The 24,369-nt window shown below is 38.4% G+C and overlaps 1 long non-coding RNA gene across 1 annotated transcript in view; it reads right to left on the reverse strand.

Moving 5' to 3' along the window:
- Positions 1-500: 500 nt before the first annotated feature.
- Positions 501-24,369, reverse strand: part of LOC121113204 — a 48,030-nt gene continuing 24,161 nt past the window's right edge. The window contains exon 3 of the long non-coding RNA XR_006939042.1: positions 501-4,621. This is a non-coding gene — a long non-coding RNA (uncharacterized LOC121113204). The remainder of the gene's footprint in view (positions 4,622-24,369) is intronic.

Below are 24,369 nucleotides of genomic sequence, written 5' to 3' on the forward strand. Positions count from 1 at the left end.
AGCCACAAGCAGTCTTAAATCTGAACAGACAAAAATAGTTGTATTTCCCTTGCCATAAAGAGATATTTCAAAGTCTGTATGCAAATCAGGACAGCATTAAAGCACAGTAAATTTAAAATACGAAGTCCTAGAGAAGCTTATAATTCAGAAATTTGAAACGGAAGGCTTTAAATCAAATTTCAGCACCAGAACACAAAGGACAGTGCAGCATCTCAAACAGTCCATAATACTGCATGCCTCGCACTAGGAGCCATGTCATGCACATAGTTCCCTTTCATACTCATTATAGCTACCTACTGTGAGTACCATGTCATGTCTTTTATTGGATTTCACTGTAGTTCATTGATGGGCTATTTACTGGTTCAGTTCTTTAAAACAAACCAATAATTTGAGGCACTCAAGAAGAGGCAGTTCATTTCAAAAAGTTTTCAAACTGCTTTTTGGGAACTCTTCAGAAAGTCTTATGATCAGATCCCCAGAAATGATTACCTACACTCATATTTTTCACTTTGAACTTTTATTCTACAAGTTTCTCTTTTCTCACTACTAACACTGCAAAGGATCATCTTGAGCTGTAGAAATGCCGAGCCCAACCAGTGTGACAAGTGGACATATACTGGACATTTTTCCGGATGCTGAATTTTTCACATACAGTATTTTGGCACTCGTTGTTGTTTTGCAAAGTGAAAATAAATTTCAAGTCACCATGTTTTATCAAAACCATATGGCTCAACTCTGAGTTCTTTAGTTTGGCAAGTTTTGCTTGTGGAAGCAAACGTGATATGAATAGCTGAATTCCCTCTGCAGTTTAAATTTGTTCTTAGAGATGGCCATGGCCAACAGAAAACAAACCATATTTGATTTAAAGTATTAATCACTGTTAATTCCAGTTTATACAGTAAAAACAAAGTTAGATACAAGTAGCAAAAAGAAAGAAAATATGAATGCAAATTAATACTGTCCAAAAGAGAGATGTTAAATATGTAGGTCAAACTACAGGCTTTGGTTAAATCCTTCCAATACCTCAGTACAAAATCCATTAAGACAAATGCTGACTCAGGACCAGTGTATGAGATTTCTTATGAATTATGGGACACAAGACATACTTCAACATTCTTTCCTTAAGTAATTGAAGAAAAATAATAGTGAAAAGAAAAAGGAGAATCCCATTCTTGGAGATAATAAAAACACAAATTTGGGCAAGGTGCACCCTTTATCAACAACACTAAACATTCCAGAGACTTTGAACGTGCTAAACACACTAAACACTCTAAATATAATCTTCAAACTGTCAGAAGAGAAAAGCTGGCTCATATAAGTTTTACCTGCATGTGATATTCTCACGTGTTATCAGAATTTATGCATGGGGATAATCACATTACTTACTAGAGTGGCTCAAAGGTGGAAGGAGCGGGGATAAGTTTGGTGCTGCTTGTGTGGTTGAAAGACAATATGTTCACCTTCTGTTTGAAGAAGCAGTGAAGTTTGATCCAGTTGCTTCTTCAGGGTTAACACCTCTCACACAGACAGACATGACTGCACAGTGTATCAAGGATAGACTCAGAAGTACCTTTCCATCAGCCATCTTCAGCCCTGGCTCCATCAGAAGGGAAAAGGCATCCAGCTCAGTTTTCAGATGTACACTGCTGAATTCCAACTACAGATGCATGCCAAATTTGCACCAAAATAAACTCCTCTTGAGATATAAATTACTAATCTAGATGCATCCACAGAACCCTGCTACCACACACATTCTCAGAGCCACATAAAACACGGCATTTTGTGTCAATTAACTTTTTTCATATTGATAACCACTAGCAAAGCCTTGTACTTTGGCTATTAAAGGCATTAGTTTTTTCTTTTTTTTATTTTTGTACTGGACAACACCTCATCACGGACAACACCTGGGACTGATCACATAACATGCTAGCTGAAGAAGAATGCAGACAGCCAGATCTCTTTTCTGCTATATAGCATTACATTGTAAAATTGGAGTAACTCCAATGACATCAGTGGAGTAGCTCTGGTAATACATAATTTAAACTAAGATTAAAGGTAATTACCAGTAATAATATACAAGCAAATTCATCTTCCTCCAAAATACTTTGCCAAGCAACCATGCTCAGATCCTCTGCATCATCTAATTCCACTGCAGTAAAGATGGCTGCCCCAACATACATTCTTAGCAGTATTTAGCAGTATTTGGAGTAGACTGAAATGGTAGTCAGAAAACTACCTGCCTTTGCATTCTCGTCATGTTTTGTTAGCTGAAGTTCTTACTTCTTCTTCACCATTTCCAGCTAAAGTAGAACCCAGGTAGTCATTGCCACACATGGTTGAAGCTATGATAATAGGTGGTATAAAGCTGAGATTAGATTGGAGAGTTATTTTGTAAAATGCTCTCAGGAAAACTAAGCTGTCATGGTATTTCTTCCCTGATACTTAGTGTAAAATAGACGCATCCTGCTTATCATTTTTTTTCTGAAATTCAGGCTTTTTTAATGATACTTTATTACACTGGAAACCCAGAGACCTTTTTACCAAAGGAAAAACTCTCCTTGACTGGTAAGAATAAAATTGAAACATTAGTGAGACAGAAAATCAATTTTCTTTAGGAAAAATATTTTTTCCACGTGAAGAACTTCAAGAGAGTTCACATAAAAACAGCGCATTTGTTTTTGTTTTTGTTTTTTTTCTAATGACTCAGGTTCACCTTTTTCTCAGCTCCAAGTGTATCTAATAATCACTTAGTTCTTTATATTGGAATTTCTATTTTTCTTCATATCTAACTACTTTTAAGCCATTTCAAGTCTGTGTCATGACACAAGACTCTCTCAGTCATGTCTACTCTAGATATGTTGATGTCTTAGTATGTATCACGTTAATAAGCATGGATAATATATGGGAAAACTAAGTTGTGTATATGCTATTTTTTGAAGAGCACTGATAGCTACAGAGACATTCTTGTCATGGCCTTGCTACAGTTGTTTAAATTTTGTCTGCCTCTGACTGCTTGGTCATTCATTTGACTGTTTAAAGTGATTGTAGTAATCAGAAGATGAAAAACATTACTGCAGTGCTCTGGCACTAAGGTTGCCTAAGTTCTATTTCTTCCCTGCTGTGAGTCTTGCTGGCTACATCTGCACTGCCATTACTGGCTGTACTTGAACCAGGTTTTAAAGGCAGCAATAAGGGCTAGGTTCATCCATGTAGCTTGTAGCAAGCAGGTTGGGTTATGTTTGAATTTTCTTGGTGGAGAGTCTGTTGGCCCACTCTTAACCACAGATAGAGCATGGAGGGAATTGTAGGCGCTGAAGCACCAGTTCCTCATCTCTCCTTCTGCCAGCATCTTTCTCACACGTAAGTTTTCAGGTGATGTGAGCACTTTGCATTTACATTTGAGAATGGCTTCCTCTGTTTCTTCTTCCCGAAGAAGAACTGCCTGAAAGCAGGCCTAATATGAGTTGTGACCTCTTCTTGTCCTGTTTATATCCCTTGATCATAACAGTGACAACAGCACTACTGCTGCCGTAAAAATCAGGTTGAGGAGAACGTCTTCAGCATAGAAACAACATTAAATTAAATGCGGCAATACTGAGAAAAAGCCAAAGCAGTTTTAAAAGAGCACTCTCCCTTTGTTTTCTGAAGACCGGATTTCATCAACTTTTCAAATACAAGCACATCAGACAGCTTTGGATTCATAACAGCCATCTAGACTTAAAACCAGGGTACAAGAGTGATTCAGCCCTTAGCACAGCAGAGAGGGATGCCAACTGTATTATGTTTTCCTCACAGTCAGCCTTGTAGCATGTACCTTTATAAAAAGTACTAGAAGGATATACTGTTTTAGTTAATTTCATGTGAGAAACACTGTTGCATTTACTACTACCCTTTTCATAGAAATGTGTATGTTGTCTATTTCTTACTGTGGTCACCTCTTCTAAGACCTGAGTTCATTACAGCCCGCCTTAAATTGTTTTTAGGATTTATCAGAAGTTGTTATATGTTTGGAGTTGCTCTAGTAAGGAGCATCTGGAGATGCTTATTATACCCCACTCTCAGCAGACTTTGGCAATCTTTAATAAATAAATACATAATAAACATTTAAATGGTCTTCAGTAAAGCGCCAAGATTTATTTCCTTTACAAGCTGTTCTCCCTTTTATGCATTTTACCTCACACAGTCCCGGCTACTTCTGTTTTATTATACACTTGCAGAACAGGCAATTCCCTCACAAGGGCAAAGCATCAAAGAATAAGTCTCTAAGTGTTTTATTATTTCATACTCTTGCTTCAACCTCCTTCAAAACCTGCCTTGAGTTTATTACATAAATGGTTGCATTTTTCCTCATATATATTTACCACAGCATTCTAGAACATTACCTTTAAAATATAACCCTTAAAGTGGTACAGAAGGAGTGTACATCAGCAGTAATATGATTGAGAATCCGCAGTGTATAGCTGGGGTCTGGGAACTGTTAACCTTTATTATCCTTCCTTGCCTAATAGCCACCTCCAGGAGTCCCCAGTTCTATTTGGTGAAACTTTGCTGGAATACCTTCCATCCTCCTGTTTGTGATATTGACCCCTGCTCAGCAGTATGGGGTCTTGAAGCTGCAGTTCTGAAAAAAAAAATATTTTTATTAGAATCTGTGAAACTAGAGTGAAGTACTTGTTTTACTGGTTTAATTCATCTTTCACTTGTTTCTAACATCCTATTACTTCAGATGAATCGGCACATTTTTAATGCATTTTCTTAACTGGTTGTCAAGCACAATGCTGTGGAGAAGCCCTAACAATCAGAAGAGAGGAGAAGAACTCTGGAGACTCAGATAAATAGTATTCTCTATTTGAAGGCTTCTAGAAAATAAGAGAGCAGTAATGTGGAGATGAACTCACAGGGTGCTGAAGAAAGGAAGAGGAGAAGAAAGTTGGCCTGTGCAGTATTTGTTGCCCACAGCTTGTTCTTATTATAATTCAGGTAACAGCTCAAGCAAGCACTCTTGTTCTAGCTTTAGCCCAGCTAACTTGGGGAGTCACAGCAACAAGGACAAGAACTCAATTAACAGCACTACAAAACAGAATATCTTGTTCAGTGATAGTGAACACTTCAGTGAAGACCTCGCTTATGTGGCCATAATTACTATACTAAAATAATACCTTGCTGCCTCATGTGCTGATTTGCGTCACTCCTTCCGTCACTAATATCCCTATGTGCTCCAAAAGAACCACCATTTCCCTCAAACTGATTATTTCATTCAGGAAAACAATTTAAACACTTAGCAAATGCTCTCAAGCTATATTAGGTTTTGAATTTTCCTGGGGAAAACATGGGCTTTAAAGAGTAACTACTTCTTCAAAGTATGTTACTGGATATAAGATTATTTCTCCCCATAGATTTTACTTTATTTTATATCTTTAGACTGTCAGTGCTGCTGATTCCTGATAACACATTGTGGAAGAATTTAATATGAAGGCAAAACAAGCTATTTTGAACATCAGAAATGATACTGTATTTAAAAATAAAAAAAATAAGTTGTGCCCTGGTGAATTGTTACCAGCCCGTGCTGCTCTGCTGTCTTGCCAAAGCACTGTCAGTGCCCACCAGTGTGTATCTACCTTCTCTGACCACAGCCAGGATTAGAGGTTTGAAAATAATGGAGACTTTGCATATCTATTCATGGTGGAAAATGGGAAAGTTCTGCCTTTCAAACTGAAAGGCACTTGAATTTCAATTTTCAATTGTTGAATTTCAAAGGAAATTCAAACGTCACTGTAACATCACATTTAAATTACAAATACTGTTAAAAACAAAAACAAAACAAAAACAACAACAACAACAACAACAAAAACCCACCAAAACAAACAAACAAAAAAATCCTGCATCTTGAATCCTCCTGTACATCTGTGCTTCCCAGAAGAAAGACTCAGGACACATGACAGCCATGAATATGTGCCTTGAGTAGCCTATATCAATGTGCAATCCCCTGTTCTACAATGCATGGCAAGGCCTATTACTCTTTTTTCCCCTCAGTCTTCTGCTGCTGATGCTGCTCTGCGTGGCTCACATTGAGTGACTTGTTTAATGTCATTCTGACTCTAATTGGGAATGCTTGACAAAGAATGCCTCCTCCAACCCTTCCTTGGTGTTATCATCACACTTCTTACCTTTTTTCTTGCCTTTGCAGATCCCATAACAACCTCTCTGCTTGTGTAACAGAGAGACAAAGCTTATTGAAGATGTTACCACAACGACAGTATAGTTTTGAGGCTTTTTGCTCTGGTTCATACTGGGATTTGTACTTAGCAGCAGTGTACTAGAAAGACGAATCAAGGGTTTGAGGGCTTGTAAGAGCTGAAAATGCAGCCTGAGAGAACCACCTGGAGCTCATCCACTTACATGGGTACAAAAGGCTCCATATTGCTTTAGCCTATTTCTGTACTAAAAGCTGATTTTGCTCCAGAGTGCAAATCCTGCTAATGTTGGCTTGAACACAAGTAGGCTTTGTATGCCTAAAACACATCTTTGACTTAAGGTACTGAATGATTTGGGGTATGACGCTGAAATTACAAGACCTCTGAATCCTCTTTGAGTGCATGCTTGTAGTGTTGAAACTTAGATGTGTGGGTACAAACTCTCAGAAGATGACATCCTCCTACACTCTTTCCTTCTCCATTTACTCCTTGGAAAATGCTGGAAAGCCTCTCTCAAAAGCCACCATCATATGCCAGTGCAGACTAGCTCACTTCACACACTGGATGCATCACCTGTGGAGATGTATCTGCAAACATATCTAAACCTCACATGGTTTTTAAGAGCAGAACACATTGCATGAAGGAATTGAATATATATATATATTTAATATTCACATTTCGCATACTTTCTGGAAGTATCTTTTATATTTGCAGGATCCAAAAGATTAAAGTTGCAGTTCTTAATATTGTTAGGGAAAGGTGATAGGGCTAGTATTTTCAGGTAGGACTGATTAAAGATTGAAGTTGCAGTTCTTAATTTTGTTAGGGAAAGGTGATAGGGCTAGTATTTTCAGATAGGACCTTATTTTCAAAGGGTCGGGAAACACCAAGAAAAAGAAGAAAATGAAGTGAAAATACTCTCCAGAAGTTGAATGCAGAGACTTCCCTGGCATGATATCAAGGGCTCATTTGGTCTGTCCCGTACTCTATCTGCTTTCTGACTTACACTGATATTTTGACTCCTGATTAACTCCCTCTACTGGGGGAATTTGGATAGCACAGGTCCACTGGGTTCTTTCTACTGACCTGCCTGCATGAAGGCTATTTTGGAGGAAATGCATATATTATCAGGAAAATATAACCCTTTACGTTCTCTCTGAAATATATAATTTTGTTTGAAATACAGTCTATTCTCACTGAAAGCATATAGCTTTTGTGTGTGTTTGATAATATAGACAGCAATTCTTTAACATGAGCATGGCACTATTTTCTTTTACTGTCTCTTGTACCCTCTTTCCGAGCCTGCCTGTATATGATTTTCCATCTGTTTATGGAAAAAAAAACAACAAAAAACAACTTTAACAGAAGACAGAAATACAAACATTTGAATGACTTTGTTAGGCTCCATAAAAAGAGTAGGAATGCAAAAATGAGTTTGCTTTCCTGTGCTCAGTTGTTGCTTTTCAAGAGTGTACAAGAAACTAAGGCTTTACTTGGAGAACACAGCATCACTTAGCATTTCATAAAGCATTCTGCTTTTGTTGTGGCTGTGAGGCAGAAGTAATCACTGACCTCCCTCTCAGAAACTAACAGCTAGAGCCTGTGCTAAGTGTACTCTTTGCAGTACGGTAGAGTAAAGCTGGGAAATTGCCAAAAGCACTGTGTAAATCAAGAAGGATTAGAAACAGGTGATTGCCAAGCAGATCAGTCAGAAAGCCCTCATATGCAAACAAGTGGAAATTACTTCTGTCTTAAGAATAAAAAATGGAAAAAAAAAAAAAAAAAAAAAACAGCCCTAAAGAGGCTTGAAGAGTAGGTATGTTGGGGATATACCACAAATCTTCAGAAATTGGAACATAAGGAAGAGAGGACTGATAGGCTGTTACAGCCATCTTTTTTTTTCACTCCTACTGAATCTCCCAGAGCCTCTGGAGTAGGTCCAGAGGAGGACACAAAGATAATCAGAGTACCTCTCCAGTGAAGAAAGGCTGTAAGAGCTGGGGTTTTTCAGACTGGAGAAGAGAAGGCTCCAGGGAGACCCCACTGTGGCCTTTCCCATACTTAAAGAGAGCTTACAAACAGGAAGGAGACTGACTTTTTACATGGCAGATAATGATAGGACAAGGGGAAATGGCTGTAAACCAGAAGAGGGAAGATTTAGGTTAGATGTTAGGAGGAAATTCTTTAGCCAGAGGGCAGTGAGGCACTAGTACAGGCTGCCCCGAGAAGCTGATGCCCCTTCACTGAAGGTGATCAAGGCCATGCTGAGACTGGAGTCCTGAGCAGCCTGATCAGGGGACAATCAACCCACAGAGAGGGGTTGGAACTAGAATATCTTTAAGGTCTCTTCCAACGTAATCCATTCTATGATTATGACACCAAGACAAAAGCCTGATGCGGTTGCTGTCCTCTGCCAGCCTCCTTGCCACTCACTGAAACAATTTAAATGCCAGGAATAAAATACGTGCAGGAATAAGATACGTAGTGGACAAAAATCTGTATTGCTTTTACCTATCCCTGCAAAAGATGCACTTGTTAATTTCAGAGAATGATTATTTCTGATACTTGTGGCTAAACATCTGTTTTACGATCTCTAGAGAAAGTTGTGAATAATAAATTCACTGTCAGTAAATACAGAGCAGCGTTGATCTCTTCTGCTCTTCAAGTCAAAACACTGCCGTTATTTAAGGGCTTGGAATGTTTCTTTTCATGGCTAATTGATTGTGATCTATGTGACAAGTCTCCCAAAAGGAAATATCACTGAGGGATCTTTTGCCTTATTAAAGGCAGTGTCTCATCTTTAAAAGTTGGTTCTTCTTATCTTTGAGGTTGTTTTCATGGAGTTAAAGTGGAACCAGGCTAAAAACCCAGAAAGCCTACACCACAGAACCAACCCAGGGGCAGAGAAGCCATACTATCGTAATAAATTTGAGAAGAGGAAGTACCCACTCACTGGGGAATTTGGGTTATGCCATCATCACAACATAAATGAGGAACAGTTAAACACATGGCTTCTGCTGAGAGCCTATATGAAGGACCAAGCACACCACGTGACTTCCAAAGTGGCCCTCAGAAAACCAGTCAGCAACTCTGTTCACCAGTAGGCATCCCTGTTACAAATTTGCTGGAGGAAAGAAAAGCATCAGCCTGGTATGCTGTTACTCATCAGTACTTTCCACAGCATGTTCCTGCTTGTATCCGATGCATTTACGTAGTCTCCCTCCATATCTGCCTTGCTGGATTCCTGACTCCCCAGCAGTCAGCCTGTCAAAGCTGGATGGCTTTCTTTTTGTCCTCAGGATACCAAGGATAACAAGATCTTTAAAACTGCTTTGGTCTTTTCTGTTTCAAGCTCTGGTTCTGGTCTTTGTCCCTGTGCCCCACATCTTCCTGTGGATTCAGCTCACTGCTGTGATTACAGTAACCTCGCAGCACTGCGGTGCTGATCACAGCAGCTGAGCGTGAGCTTGCCGGGAGGTAATGACTGCACAATGTGCACAGAAGCAAAAAAAGGCAGTGAGGATTTTTTAGAAATAACCGAGCATCCTGTTTTTCATTAAATTTTAATGGGGAAGAAGGTCATACACAGAACTCATGACCAGGCGCCAAGATTGTGTCTTGGAGAAAGACTACAAACTGAAAACACTGCGATTGTATCTTTGTTTTTTCTTTCTTTCTTATCAGTTCCTGCAAGCAAGTTCTTTTGTTTGTTTTGATTTTTAATATTTTTTTTAACCTTTATTTTTGAATGAGGACTGAGTAGAACTTTATAGAGAGTACAAAATTCATAAGATTGGAACAGAAAACCAACACAAAGATAGCTGGTTAATTTCAAGTAACTTTTGGATTTAGTTGCGGGAAGCCTGATCTGTCACACTAACTCACCAATCTGCTCAGGAGCTACAGATGTGAGCACTCTGAAATACATTCAATTTTCGTCCAAATCAAGCAGATCCTGAATCTTCCAAAGTGCATTTCCCATTGGTTTTCCTGGCATTTGTCATCCTGCCAGAACTGAGACAAACTTGGGATGTCTAAACAACCTGTCCAAAATCTGAGGTGGTGAAACAGATGTCACTCTTAGAAATTTTGAGCACATGCTGAACTTTCCTATATCTCCAATGATAAAGAGGAGAGGGAGGATATAATACAGCATTTTGCTGTCTGACAGGAATTCTTGTTGAGTTAAAATAAATGCAGAGAAAGTAACGTGTGTTGGAAAGAGAGGCAGGGGTCTGGAAGAAAAACTGAACTTCTTTGCTAAATTGGAACCTGCAAGTGTATGAGCCATTAATAATATAGCTGATACATAGGTTTTAAATACCTGTATGTGTACTGGGTGTGTTTCATGCCTCTTCTCTGGCCTGTGCTACTGCAAGAAAGAAAACTAAACGGTGAAGTTAATATGCAGAGCTTGGGACCAAGACAATCAAACAGATTCCTATTACTTCAGTGCAAACTGAAACCTACTCTGAAGCTCACTGTCCCTATGCAGTGTGACATATACAGTTTCCCAGCTGCAAAGAAATTGTTTTCTGGGTGACCCTCCGAACGAATAGGCTAATGCACTTGTTGAAGTCTCTAACCTGCAATGGCTTTGCTCAGCCTCATTGAGAGGCTTAATGACGTGAGAAAATAAAGCCAGAGAGCTCCAACTGAAGGCTGAGATCTTAATAGCTGTTTTTCTCTGAACATCTTCATGCCATGTTTGTATTTGCCAAATCAGGCACACAATTAACAAGTGCTGATGAAGTAGACGGGGCAGAATTGTTGCTAAATTAAACATTTTGTTCGTTCTGCATCAAATGCTGGGCTCATTCTTGTATCTGTCCTAGTAAAAAAAAAATCAATTTGACACTTCAGCATCTTGATTCCATTCTATTCCTCTCATTTGTTTTTCAAAATCAAAATCCGCTAATCACAGTCCAGAATTTTCCTTCACAGCACAGTTTCTAACAAAGTAAAGGATGTCTTAGAGGAGGTTTAGTCTAACCAGCCTTCACCCTGGCAGATACTTTTTCATCTTTTCTCCAGACAAACATGAAGAAAAGAAAAAACCCAGCTGCTGTTAGTAGCACTCATGTCCTCACCCAGCCCGCACTTACAGGTGTACTTGCACATATGCAGATACTGACTGCTGCTGCTGTACACAGTTTGTGAGATCACAAGATCCAGACCGAAAAGAAATGGCCGTGGCAGCTTAACAAGGTGGTGCTCAATTGTGCCTCAAATTTCCGAGTGGTACTTTTTGCCTTGGGGTGCTTTGGTAGCCCTGTGATGGAGTCTGGCACATTGCTGAGAGGTTATTTTATCATGTTTTACTGTCCTTTCCAGTGTTTCATCCAAATCCCTTTCTGCAGTTCAAAAGCTTTCTAGTTTAACAGCTGACGTTTCCCTTAGATATGGAGCTTAATGCTTGCCAGGAACCAACACGTAGCAGAAGGGAAAAGACCAGGTGGAAATTCACACACTGCAGCTCTTCTTCATGCCTGCGGTCCCATTTTATACTACCTGAGCATAGACACCAACCTCATTACCTCCAACTTTAAACAACTAGTGCAAATAACAGATCAAAGAGCAACAAAACATTTTTGTTTTGTTTTTAATTACTCTTCATCCAACAGCTTGCCTTATTTATCATAAAAGTATAATTTTATCTGATATGCCATAGATGCAAATTGTTTTAGAGCTCATGCCTTAAGGTTTGGAAGTTAACATACACAGGGCTGCTTGTTTGGTCCTCAGGTGATATCCACATCTCAGCGGGATCTCTAATGGATTTTCCACATCATTTAATGTCTTGCAAGATATAACATTGCATTGTGTCATTTTTCAAAAGCAATTAAGCCATAGTTATGATTTCAGGGAAGCCGCCTGCCAGTTCATCAGAAAGCAATATGTTTCCTTTTTCTAAGTCATGAAGACAACTGATCCAATTCTAAAAAGTGAAACTCTTAGGATCAGAAGAAATGGTTGTAAAAGGCTGCTATGTGCTATATGCTATATGCACGGGTGAAAACAGACCCTGTAGCTCCTCTGTTTTGTACTATAAGCTGTATGGCCCTGAAAGGAGGTTGTAGTGAGGTGAGTGTCAGCCTGATGTCCCAGGAAACAAGTGATCAGAGGTAATGGCTTTAAGTTGCGCCAGGGGAGGTTCAGGTTGGATATTTGGAAAATTTTCTTCTCCAGAAGAGTGCTAATGCATTGGAATAGGTTGCCCAGGGAGGTGGCAGAGTCACCATCCTTGGAGGTGCTCGAGAAACATGGAGATGTGGCACTGAGGGATATGATCAACGGGCATGGTGAGGATGGGTTGACAGTTGAACTAGATGATTTTAGAGGTCTTTTTCAATCTTAATGATTCTAAGAACCAAGTCTGATCCAAAAGTGGCCACGCTTACTCAAAAAAAACCAATTTCTGTCCCTTCTCCCCTGCTGATGTACTCAGGGGAGCACTAACACATCTCAGGCTTGTCAGGCAGCCACCGACATTAGACAGGTGGAGGATCTGAAGCTCCTCAGCTAGCCATGCAGATAAACCAGTATTCTGGGAGAAGTAGCAGCATGGAGCAGAGCCCATTCTATCAAGTTTTACTAATATTGATGTGCTGGCAGCAAGGTAGTGGTCATAACAATCAGAGCAACAGGGAAGAGGAGGCTGCGTCCAGGCTCCAAAGTATGAGATCTAACCAGGAAATAAGTGAAGATGAACATCAGAAGCTGACTGGAAATCACTCCTTAAAGCCTTCCAAAAGCTTTCATGAAACATCTTTAAAAGGATACACAAACTGTGCACATGCTGAGCCAACTCACTGATTTAAAGACAGAAACTATCAGTCTCGCAAGAGGTAAAATTTCATTTTAGGTCATTTTTAGTAGCTTATAATACTCTAATTCATTTTAATCTTATGCTCTTTCATGCTTTCCTCTATGCCAAAGCTGAAATATTTTGTTAAAGTTGAATGGAAATCAGCTCACAATTTCTGATGCGAGTTTAAAACAGAAGCAATTTTGCAAACCTAATTATACATATTTAGAAAAGGCTTAGAGGCTGGATAAAAATCATCCCTGCCCTGGAGGCCTTACAAGCTTATGAAAATGTGGAGATCAACAAAGGGCAAAACCATCATGCTCATTTTGCACATTTCATTAGATCTAAAGAGCAAGCCAAATGTGTGATGAGGAGGAATAGGGCAAGGTAGGAGGTCTGGCTCATAGCCTCACAGCTATGTAAATTTGCAATGCAAATTTCTCACACATGCAGTAAAGTTGCCATTACAGTTTGATCAAGAGATGGTTTGAAAATATATGAACTGAGCAGTTTATGTATAACTTAATTCTGCAGTTTATAATCATTTCCAAGTCCAGTACAGAGAGCAAAAAAAACCTCATCACAGACACTTGCATTAGGTCCAGAAGGGCCATTCAAAATGCTCCTGCTTCAAAGCACAGAAGAACCTGTAACTGTGAGAACTGCAAAGAAACTTCCTATTATATAGAGGATTTTGGCACTTACTTAATACTTTTGTTTTTCCATGTGTTGTGAGGCACAGTAGTGGTTACTGTAAGGAAAAGATACCAACTTAGGATGATTACGCAATAGTTTGATACTTTCTTTTCTATACTGCTGTCCAATTTTCAGAGCCACTGCTTACATCTGAAGCCTTTGCTAGGAATATATCTTGGTCCTTAATTATTAACATTAGTGATATGATCTTACATGGCAGAAGAGATTCATCAGCAAATCTTATTCATCCCAATACCTTGAGACTACTTTTTTACAACTAAATAAAATATCACTCTGACTGCTGTCAAATGAGTTAGAAAAGGCAAGATAAATAGCTCTGTCATCTTAAAGTTTCCTGTAATGATTTAATAAGTCTTCATTAACTCTTTCAAATATATATTATTTCAGGCTGAATTCAATCCTTTGTGCTAATGGCTATTCTGGACTTACAAAGGACTAGCTATTTTCTATCTGTTTACATCTGCTTTCAGTAAAACCCAAAACAAATGAACTAAGTGGTATCTGATAGAAAGGGCTTAAAATGAACTACCTGTGACCAGGTTCACTGGTTGAAAAGGAAAATCTGTGTCTACTTTATTTTAAATACAGACTAGGAAAAAATGTCATAATGTTGTGGTCACAGTGGTCTCACTAGCAAATATCATCATGAACATTTGCCACTGCAACAGTGAAAGGCTAAAATCTTCCTTCAGTCAGCCAGGATATATTCAGGATGCAAATGTTGCACCTTGGCAACAGCAGAGTATCTGGCTGGTCTCCTGCAACCTACTCATGGAAACTCAAAAATCAGCTTATAACAACTTTGGCACATGGACAGGAGTCCATATAGTCCTTATACTGCAACTCACTTCACAACATCTGTGATAAGGATTGGAGAACACTCCTCTATTATTTGAATTTTATCTACCAACAGGAACAAAAGAAAAGTTTTTTGGGACCAGCACTATTTAACATTTTTGTTGGTGGCACAGACAGTAAGATGGAGTGTACTCTCACACCAGTTTACATGATGCCATCCAGAGAAACCTTGACAGGCTTTAGAGGTGGGCCTGTGCAAACTTCATGAAGTTAAATAAGGCCAAGTGCAAGGTCCCGTATCAACCCCTCTGTATCAGTACAGACAAAGATGAATGGATGGAGAGCAATCATGTGGAGAAGGACTTGGGATACTGGTGGACATGAGCTGGCAATGTGCACATGCAACCCAGGAAGTCAGCAGCATCCTGGGCTGCATCAAAAGAGCAGTGGCCAGCAGGACAAGGGAAGTGGTTCTCCCCTTCTATTTTGCTCTTGTGAAACCCCATGTGGAGTACTGCATTCAGCTCTGGGACCCCCGGCATAAGAAGGAAATGGAGTTATAGGAGGGCCTCAGTGATGATAAGAGGGCTGGATCACCTCTCCTATGAAGAAAGTCTGAGTGGGTGTTGTTCAGGAGAAGAGAAGTGTTTCTGTAACTAATTCCATGCCATAAGAAATAGGATGTACCTTGCGATCAAATTAATGTTGAAGGAAGTGATCCTGCAACTACATAGCCTATTTGTCTTGAACTCTAGAGTACTTTAACCTTGAATGTCAACAAATGCACAATTTATGGTTTACAGCTATGTAAACTCCAGAGCTTTTCACAAGTTTTTCATTAGTGTACAAATCCCCAAAATATTGCTGTAAATAAAAGAATTACATCAAATCTGTCATTATCCAGGCCTAGCTAATGCTCCAGGATTACTATTAGGAATTTGTAAAAATCAAGCTCCTTACTGTCTTTCAAAGAGAAAGAGTTTTTGAAAATAGTGCAGACTACCTCCAATTCACAACATATTTGCCACCACATTTTTTGTCCAGGGAGTTGCAACAGCACACCTTTCCTTCAGAAGCCAAAAGAGCAGAACAACCAGTCATATTTTCCACCAAATCATGTTGTCAAACCCACCTACACAGTAATTCACTTTTCTCTGCAGATATTTTTGTTAAGACAAGGGCACAGGTTAGAGGCACTGAACACACCGTAAGTCTGGAAATCAGACTTACAGATGACATCTTCAGCCAATGAACAGAAAGCCTTGATTTCTATCATAAATGTAATAACTATAGCAACATCATTCTGCACTACTTCTATTTCAAAATGAATTTATCAAATTCCTCAATCAGTGTAAAACCATCAGCTAACAAGCTACCATAATAATAAAATATAAAAACTTAGTGCAACTTCTACAAAATTTATTAAATCTCATGATATACGGTCAGGCCTATATAGCCTAGACTAGAGAAAGACTGTATTTCAAAATACATTTTCCCACTTCTCACTTTCCACCATTCACCTGAGTCTACAATGTTTCTTCAAGTCCTTGTGAAAGCCTGTCTGCAGCCTGACAAAGGTGGTTTGCAACCATGCTGCTCCAGAACAAATTTGGAATTGCTTACCATTCTACCCTTAAAATCTTCATAGTAATTGTACTCCTAGAAGAAAGCATTCAACAACTCTGAGCACAGCATATCGGCATTTCAGTACATTATATAGTTCATCCTGTGCATGCAGGGAAACAATATGGGTGGCACCAACATGACGTGGGAGAGAATATTAACAATTATGCATAACAAAAAATGGCCTCTAACCTAAGTCAGAGCTATTAAAAAATCCATAAAATTTCTTTGAGAGATGACAACTAAATTCATTAAAAAAAAAGATACCTGAAGATATGTCAGGTTTATAAACTAGTACAATATTGCTCTCAGGTTGTTCTGTCTGATTGCTTACCCGTGAATAACTTCTCTTCTTGGCTGTTCCACCAGGGCTCAGCCTCTCACCCCCCATACCTGTCAAATCTCAACTCTACTTCTAGAGTCTTAATTACCTCTTTTTTACTCTTGTCATCTAATTGATTGGTATGATTAAATTAAATCAGGAGCATTTGTTTCTAACTCTTGGTTAGTTTTGAGCTTGTTGCTTCTTCATCAGACGTACCATGTGCCTGAAAGCAATTATTTCTGTATAAGGATGCTTAATATAACCCGTTATATCTCCCTACACAATATTTTTTTTACATTCTTAAACTTGTACTGCTACATCACAAAACAGCTGTTACTACACATTGGTAAAGCAATTTCTGAGCCAGTTCATTAAGATAATAAGCGTGTATTAATATAATGTGTGACCTCCTACATTTTGTCTTGTCTAGATTTCTAACAGAGTTCTGTTTGATTCTATCAATTTTAAATAAACAACACATTTGAACAATAATAATGGAAAAGTTTAGCAAAGTGGGTGTCATACACTGAGTTAAAACTCATCACAGGGAACTTCTTACATGATAGAAGACTTAGAAATCTGTTCTGTATGAGTCAATTTTCCACTCAAAACAGAAGCCAACGTAATTTTTTCTATCCATTTGTTTTAGATATAGATCTTCCTTTCCCTTTTTAAAAGTCAGAGTAAACAGCCTGTAGTGTAGGATCAAAAACAACAACAACAAAAAAAAACATTACAGAGCTCTGGAAAATTTTGCAACCTTTTTAGGAAGTAGTTAAATAGGAATATGTAACATGGAAATATGCATTAGTGAATTTTTTTAAGAAATACAACATTAATTTTTTTCCTTGAAGTAAGGTGTGTTGTACATCACACACACAGTATGTTCATTATTAAATATTTACATTTTGGTTTTTAACATGATGTTTCCTCTTGCCTCTTGGCAGCAGTCAGAATTTATAGAAAGAATTAAAAGAACTTAAGATCTATGATATTTTTCTGGATTCTGACAGTTTTTTCATCCATTTGGAACTGCAAATATTTGCTTGCTACCTACAAATTTTCAATGAGATTCTTTGTCATTTATAGGCTGGTACCTAAGATGAAGTCTTCCGTATGTTAAGCACTTCATGTGGATGCACTCCTTTCTGTGAAGGCTATAGTGACAGATAATTACAGATTGTTGGTATGGCGGTTAGAAAGAGAATAAAATAAGCACATAAAAAATAAAAGGGATTAAATATAAACAGGGTTCAAAATTAACTGTCCTTTACAAATCTGTCTTCAAGAAATATCTTGATGATTCATACTGCTGCGTAATACTGGGTCACTGCAATATTTTCACACTCACCTCTTCCATCCCTCCTCCTCATTCCTATTTCCCATATTTGCTATATCTAATCTCTGATTGTATGTAAAAGCTGGTAATCACGTAGGAGTCACCCTGAATTTGTACAGCACCTAGTTCAAGTGAGTGCTGTTCTTAGTGGCAAAGTTATTACTGGATGTCATAAGATCATCCTCAAAATAGCACTCCAGGAAATCAGTTTCATGGATTCCAGTCCCACAAAGACTTTACCAGTATTAATCGGACCACTGAAGAAGCATGAAGTAAAATAAGTACAAATAAGTCTTTGCAGATCACAGATGCACACAGAAGGCTGACTACACTCTGTGCCACACTTCAGAGGCAGAAGTCTTAGCATATGGAACAGGTAAGATGAATGTATGTTACTTAGCATTTATGGAATGAGCAACAGTGAAATACTTTGAGAATGTGTGAAGGGAAGCATTAAGTCTTTCTCATTACATTTTTTTCACCAAAGAATTCATTCTAGACAATGAAATTTGTTTAGAACTAAAGGCTCAAGCTATGTTGTGTTTCTCTTTTGAAAGGTTCAGCTGAGTGGGAAAAATAATAATAAATAAAAAATCACTATCAGATAGGCAAATTATTCTTGGATGTGGATGTAGGTAGAAAAATATGGGTAGTGCTTAAGATTAGGCAAGGAGTAGGAGGAGATGTCTGCAGAGGGGAAAGTAGAATTTTATATTTGTAAGTATAAAGATGAAAGACATTTGAAATTCATCTGAAATACAATCAGAAATACCATCAGTAAAGAGAATGCAAAATTATGAGGCATACCTTGATCACTTCTGAATAGGGGTCAACTTCATTTTTTCCCCTCAATTTCCAAAATTGAGACTGTTTTCTTTTTATCATGAAAAAAGTTCCATCAACCCAAATAAATCATTCTCCTTTTTTGTTTTTCTTTTCCCTTTTTCTTTTTCCTTTTTCTTTCTTTTTCTTTTTCAAGACTTTAAAAGGAAACAGTCAAAAAAATCACTAAGCTGTTGAAGCAGGAATCAGTCATTATCCCAGATGATTTTCAATAGCTCTCAGGTTATGTGTGGTCTAGATTTACTTCCCGTCTCCGAAAGAGAAGTTTCAAAACTATATCTCTTTCCCGAGATAGATGAGTCGATGATCCTAGTTGTCTTTTGTTTTCTATTGGTGTTTTTTTTTTCTTTATATTGATTTTGTATGATTTTTTGTTTTGCTTTGTTTTTAAATGGAGCAGTTTCACCAGAAAGCCATTTGAAAGAAAACCATCAAAGTCACTTTTCAACAAGTTAGGAAATGACGTTTTCAAGGAGTTAGGAGACTTTGATTGAATCACTTCTGATAAATAGGCCAAATGATATCTCTAAATATGGAACAGCATGGTGTGATTAAGAGAACATTCAGGTACAACTATAACATTAGCAGAACCAGGTAAATCAAAGGAAAACCCACAAGATAACTCACCACCATTTTTTGCTTATGAGTACCCAAAGCAGAAACATGTCTAACCCTGCTGTGGGGAGTCAGATGGAGACAGCAGGGAGTGCGGGAGCGGGACATGGACTGCCCAGGAGGAAGGTGCTGGCACATCATCTCCTCCCACTTCCTCTTCTGGCCAGGAGAACCTCTGACAGGGACTCATCTGTGCACTTGGCGCCATTGCTCTTCACTTGTCCAGCTCCTGCTGTTGCAGGGGCAACTTCCCTCCTCCTTTTGCTGCCATTGGTTTCTGGTATCTACTGAGATTTTCTAGCTGGTCCCTGAAGCTGACCAAGCTCTGAGCCAAGTACTAAAAGCCCGAATCCTTCTCAGAGGGGGATGTCAGTAATATTTGTCTATAGCCAGACAAAGGAAGAGCAGGAAAAACAGGAGTTGAAGTAAGGCCCCTGGGAGAGATGGAATTATCTTGGGAAAATAAGAGCAAAATTAAACAATTGTGTTTCTGCCTTCAAACTTCAATAAAATCGTATGTATAAAAGAAGAAAGGCCTTTTCATCCTGAGCATATAATTCACATCATCAGTAAACATCACACTTTTGATTCTGAAGGCAGTCAGTGAGATACTATCCTTGTGTATTAACAACCATTGGGCCAGACTTTCAGCTGACCTAATATATCAAGAAAAGATTTCCAAGTGTAAGATCAATATCTGATTTAATCCAGCATCCTCCTGTCACTCCTTCAGGCTCTTTCTAGAGAAGCCAGTCTTTGCCCACCATCTGTGCATTCACAACTTACTGCCCTATCTTCACCTTTGAAGCAATCATCACAGGCCACTTTCCATAGAAACTGCAGCATGAGATACTGTGCAGAGAAATGTAATGAATTAAGGCCTCTGTTTCCAACATTGTCAGGTCAATGATTTTTTAAGTGCAGCATTAAATTAATTTATAGTAATAAACAGTTGCATGCACTAACCTTTCCTCTGTACATTACATAGGAGAAAAAACCTGAAAAATAATTCATAAGATTTATTTGCAGCATTCATAATCATCCTTGCTCACAAATATGCCGTAAAATGATCCCAGACTGGCAGTTTAATAGCTTTATCTCTGATTTCTGTTCCCATAAAAACCTTGGGGAAAGGGAAAAGCCTACATTTGGATGACAAAATCTCTAGCTATTGCAAAGACAACTGAAATTTTAAAACAATAAAGATGTTTTTGTTGTTCCCTACAGTAGAAGGATGACAGACTAAATAACAATGCTAGCATAAATTCGGGGAAAGCAGAGGCTGAGACAGAAATCACTGGCTCCAGGCGCTAGCTTAGTCAAGTACTCATAGCAATCTTCGTAGCAATTCTTATTTCAAAGTAAAAACAGCCCAAGTTAAGATACATTTTAGATACTTTTTCACCTTTAATCTGTTTTTTTTCTCTTCCAGATATCAAAAGTGCTTGGCATCAGGTTTTCAAAACAGCTTTCTACTCTACATTCTCCACTCTGCACAGACAGTGTAATAATGAGTAAAACACAACTCCTGTTGCACAGTTTGCCTTTTATTCCAAAATTGCAACTTTGACCTCTACCCTTTCCTGAGCTGGATGAGGGGACTCCCTCTTTCTCTGCAGGATCCTAGTCTTCTCCATGTTCAGATAGAAGGTAAGGATTCTCCCTACTCTGGGGCACAGTTCTATGCTTGCAAATGCACCCCCAGGACTCAATAGGAGGTCACAGCCCATGCATGCAGCAATGGGACAGCCATGCATCTGTTGCTGAACCTCATCTTCATGAAGATATGGAAAGAGGTTGCTCAAGGGTTATGCTGAGTTATGGGATCAGGTTGTGGTTTGTGTTGTGCAAGATGAGAAATATTGCAGGATTTTGCATCAGATTCACTGCTTTTATCAGTTACTGCTCATTTTTACTTTCTGGGATTCAAGGTGGGATTTATCTCTCCAGACTGAGGCTTTTATAACTGGACTGGAGCTCTAGAATTCCCTGTATGGTCAGAAAAGAGATGGGCACTTTCATGGTGCCTACAGCAGATTGGCTAGAACACCACAGTTTTTCCCTCTGGTTTGTAAACGCAGTTTGCAGAGTTAACTCAGACATCTGCACTGCAGACATGTACAGCTGTGGAGGAAAGAGAAGATAAATCCATGTAGTTGCTTTTACAGAGAAAAAAAAAATGGAAAGGAAAAGAGTGGAGTGGGAAAAAAAAGAAAAAATGTTTTAAAACTGGTACTTTATTGACTATCCTTTTTTCCATTTTAATTAATCATAATTTAGCTAAGCAAAGAATTATTGTTAGCAAAGAATGAAGGAAAATGCCTTTCTGTTCCTAAACATAAGTAACCCTAACATGGAGATGATGCTGCAGTTCCTTCCAAGAGATCATATCTATTCATCACTTCATCACCAAGGCAAAACACAAGTGTGTCTATGGTGTCCACAGTGTTAAAAATTTATTTGAATCATATTGCACAGCTGAGTAAAATATCAATGATTATATTATTCTAACATCTGCAAAAGACAATAATATTTCTGCAAATCATGTTATTCCTCCATTTACAGACAAAGAAGTGTCACTCGAGGAATAGCTGTTTGTCACTGGAATTATATCTGCTTTGCTGAATCTAAAATGTTCTTACTGGTAAAGTTTTATCTACAGAGAGAAAATAATGATACGAGGATTGCTCTGGGCATGAAAGAAAGATATTGGACTCATCAGTGATTGCAGTAAAAGTGTTTGGAAACAGAAATTTATCCCATGGGAAATTCTAACATTTGAAATGGTTTTCAGTCTGAACACGAGAGGAAAAAAAAAAAAGTTATTTTCAAAAAGATGAAAATTGAAACAAAGAAAGAGAGTGAATCATAACCAGCAAACCCCAGTTATTATTTTAATATGAAACAACAAAGCTGATGCAATGAAATGAGCTATAAAGAATAATTTCCACTTCCTGCTAGATAGAGTTTCATATAAATGGACACTGTCTTGTGAAGCTTTTCTGTTGCTGATACAGTCCTTTCTGATTTTTTGCTAAATGACATTTTCTAGCAGCAAAAATTTCTATCCAGTTTTTGACCAAACCTGTTTTAGGGAATCACACTAAAGGTGTCAGCAAGCCACCAGGAGCACTCTGACATTGTAGGTGACAGCCTGATCTAAGGATTACAACGAGGAGGTCTGTGGAGAGATGTCATAGCTTTCAGCAGGTGAGCTGAACTAGGCACAAAACCAGGTGAGCTGTAAAGCCTTATGCAGGGCGGAAGCAGCTGTCTCCAAAGATAATTGCATTTGTGGACAATTTGTCTGAGCTGAAGTTGGGCTATTTAAGAGAAAGGCAGATGGTAGGTGAGTGAGGCATTAGCCATAGTAGGAAGCGGCCTCTGTAGTTTTGTCCCCTAGGAAGTGCAGAGTAGATGGGTGGCTTTTCCTCTATGCACCCCACAGGTGTAGATTGAAAGAGGATGGGGGGACAGAGAGGAAAGGGATGTGCCATAACACTTATATCTCTGCTGATTTCTATTTTCTAGTAGATATGTGAGCATTTTTTCCCCAGCTTTCTTATGGAGATGCTATGTAGGCCTTGTGGACCAAAATGAGGGGTGAGACTGAGAGCAATCAGTTCATCAGTAGCCATCTGCCACCCTTTCTGTTTCTACTGGTTATGCATCCCAGCTCAGTCAAATGTTTCAGCAGCCTGCTTGAAATACCAATCTTCTGCACATTTTTACATCTAACCCTCTGGCCCAACCCAGTCTCACTCAGTTCATGATTGTCCTGGAGAGGTTTGCAAGGACTACTCTCAAAATGTGAAATGCAGCAAGCATGAGCTAATCTGCTGGCTTCATATTAGAAATAAAAGCTAATGAAGTCCAGTAGATAGCAGCAGTTCAATTTAAAATCAAATATTTATTGACACAAGTTAAGTCCTCAAAGATAAAACAGAAAGACCAGCAAGGTTTTAGGGTTCATTATTGTTTAGTAAGCAAGAAAATAAATAAGCAGGTTCAGAAATAAACAAGTCACTCTTCTGTCACATTTGGTGAACACAAGCATCCAGTTCAGTTTAATATTTCTGTTAAGGATGCAGATGATAATATGCAGTTTGTTATACTTTGGACATCTTACCAGAAAGAGCTGTCCGTGATTATTTGAGAGAACCATAGATTCATTAAGGTTGGAAAAGACCTCTAACATCATCTAGTCCAACTGTCAACCCATCACCAACCATGTCCCTTAGTGCCACGTCTCCACATTTCTTGAACACCTCCAGGGATTGTGACTCCACCACCCTCCTTGGCAGCCTGTTCCAATGCCTCAACCCTCTTTCAGAGAAGAAATTTTTCATAATATCCAACGTGAAATAGGTTATATTTCGATATAAGCTTGATAACTTTGAAGAAATTGTCTGAAATCAGTAGTCAGTTGTGACATGCATTCATTCAAGTAAAATAAATGATATATACAAAATAAAGAAAACAACTTCTTAGGCAGCATTCTAGTAGAGAAAGAACTGACGGAGGTGACAATGGGTCACAAAGTGAATGAGAGTTAATGAGATTCTCTCAGTCTCTGAGAAATATCTACATAAACGCAGGAAGAGCAATCAGCAGTGATGATTAATGTATCCATTTTTGAGCAATGTATCCAAATATGTAGAATGAGAGAGAGTAGCAAGAATGATAAGAAGTTTGAAAGAAAAAATATTTGAAGAAGAGGGGATATTTGGCATTTAAATATTTTTGCAAATAAGAACTTGTACAATATGTTTATCTGGGTAGATCACCCTCATCTTAATTGCCAAAGTACTGTGAATTACCAGCTTCCATTTGATGTTACTGCATTATTTTTAATCTGAATAGTTGGCTTGGAGTTTTGACCTACGGTGAGAGAAAGGTAATTTTAGTGGAAGGATTATGCTTAATACCTAGGGCTACTACTTCATAAAAAAAGTAATTGAAAAAAGTAATTTTGAAACAGGTACATGAAGGAACAAGTGTCAGTTTTCCGTATTTCCTTCCTAATTAATAGAGATAAAATAGTGCAGCACTTGGTCCCAGATTACAGAGAAAGAGGAATAGGAAAGCTAATTGTCTTGTTTTG

The sequence above is a fragment of the Gallus gallus genome, chromosome 4 (assembly GCF_016699485.2).
Source record: "Gallus gallus isolate bGalGal1 chromosome 4, bGalGal1.mat.broiler.GRCg7b, whole genome shotgun sequence".
Classification (NCBI taxonomy): Eukaryota; Metazoa; Chordata; class Aves; order Galliformes; family Phasianidae; genus Gallus; species Gallus gallus.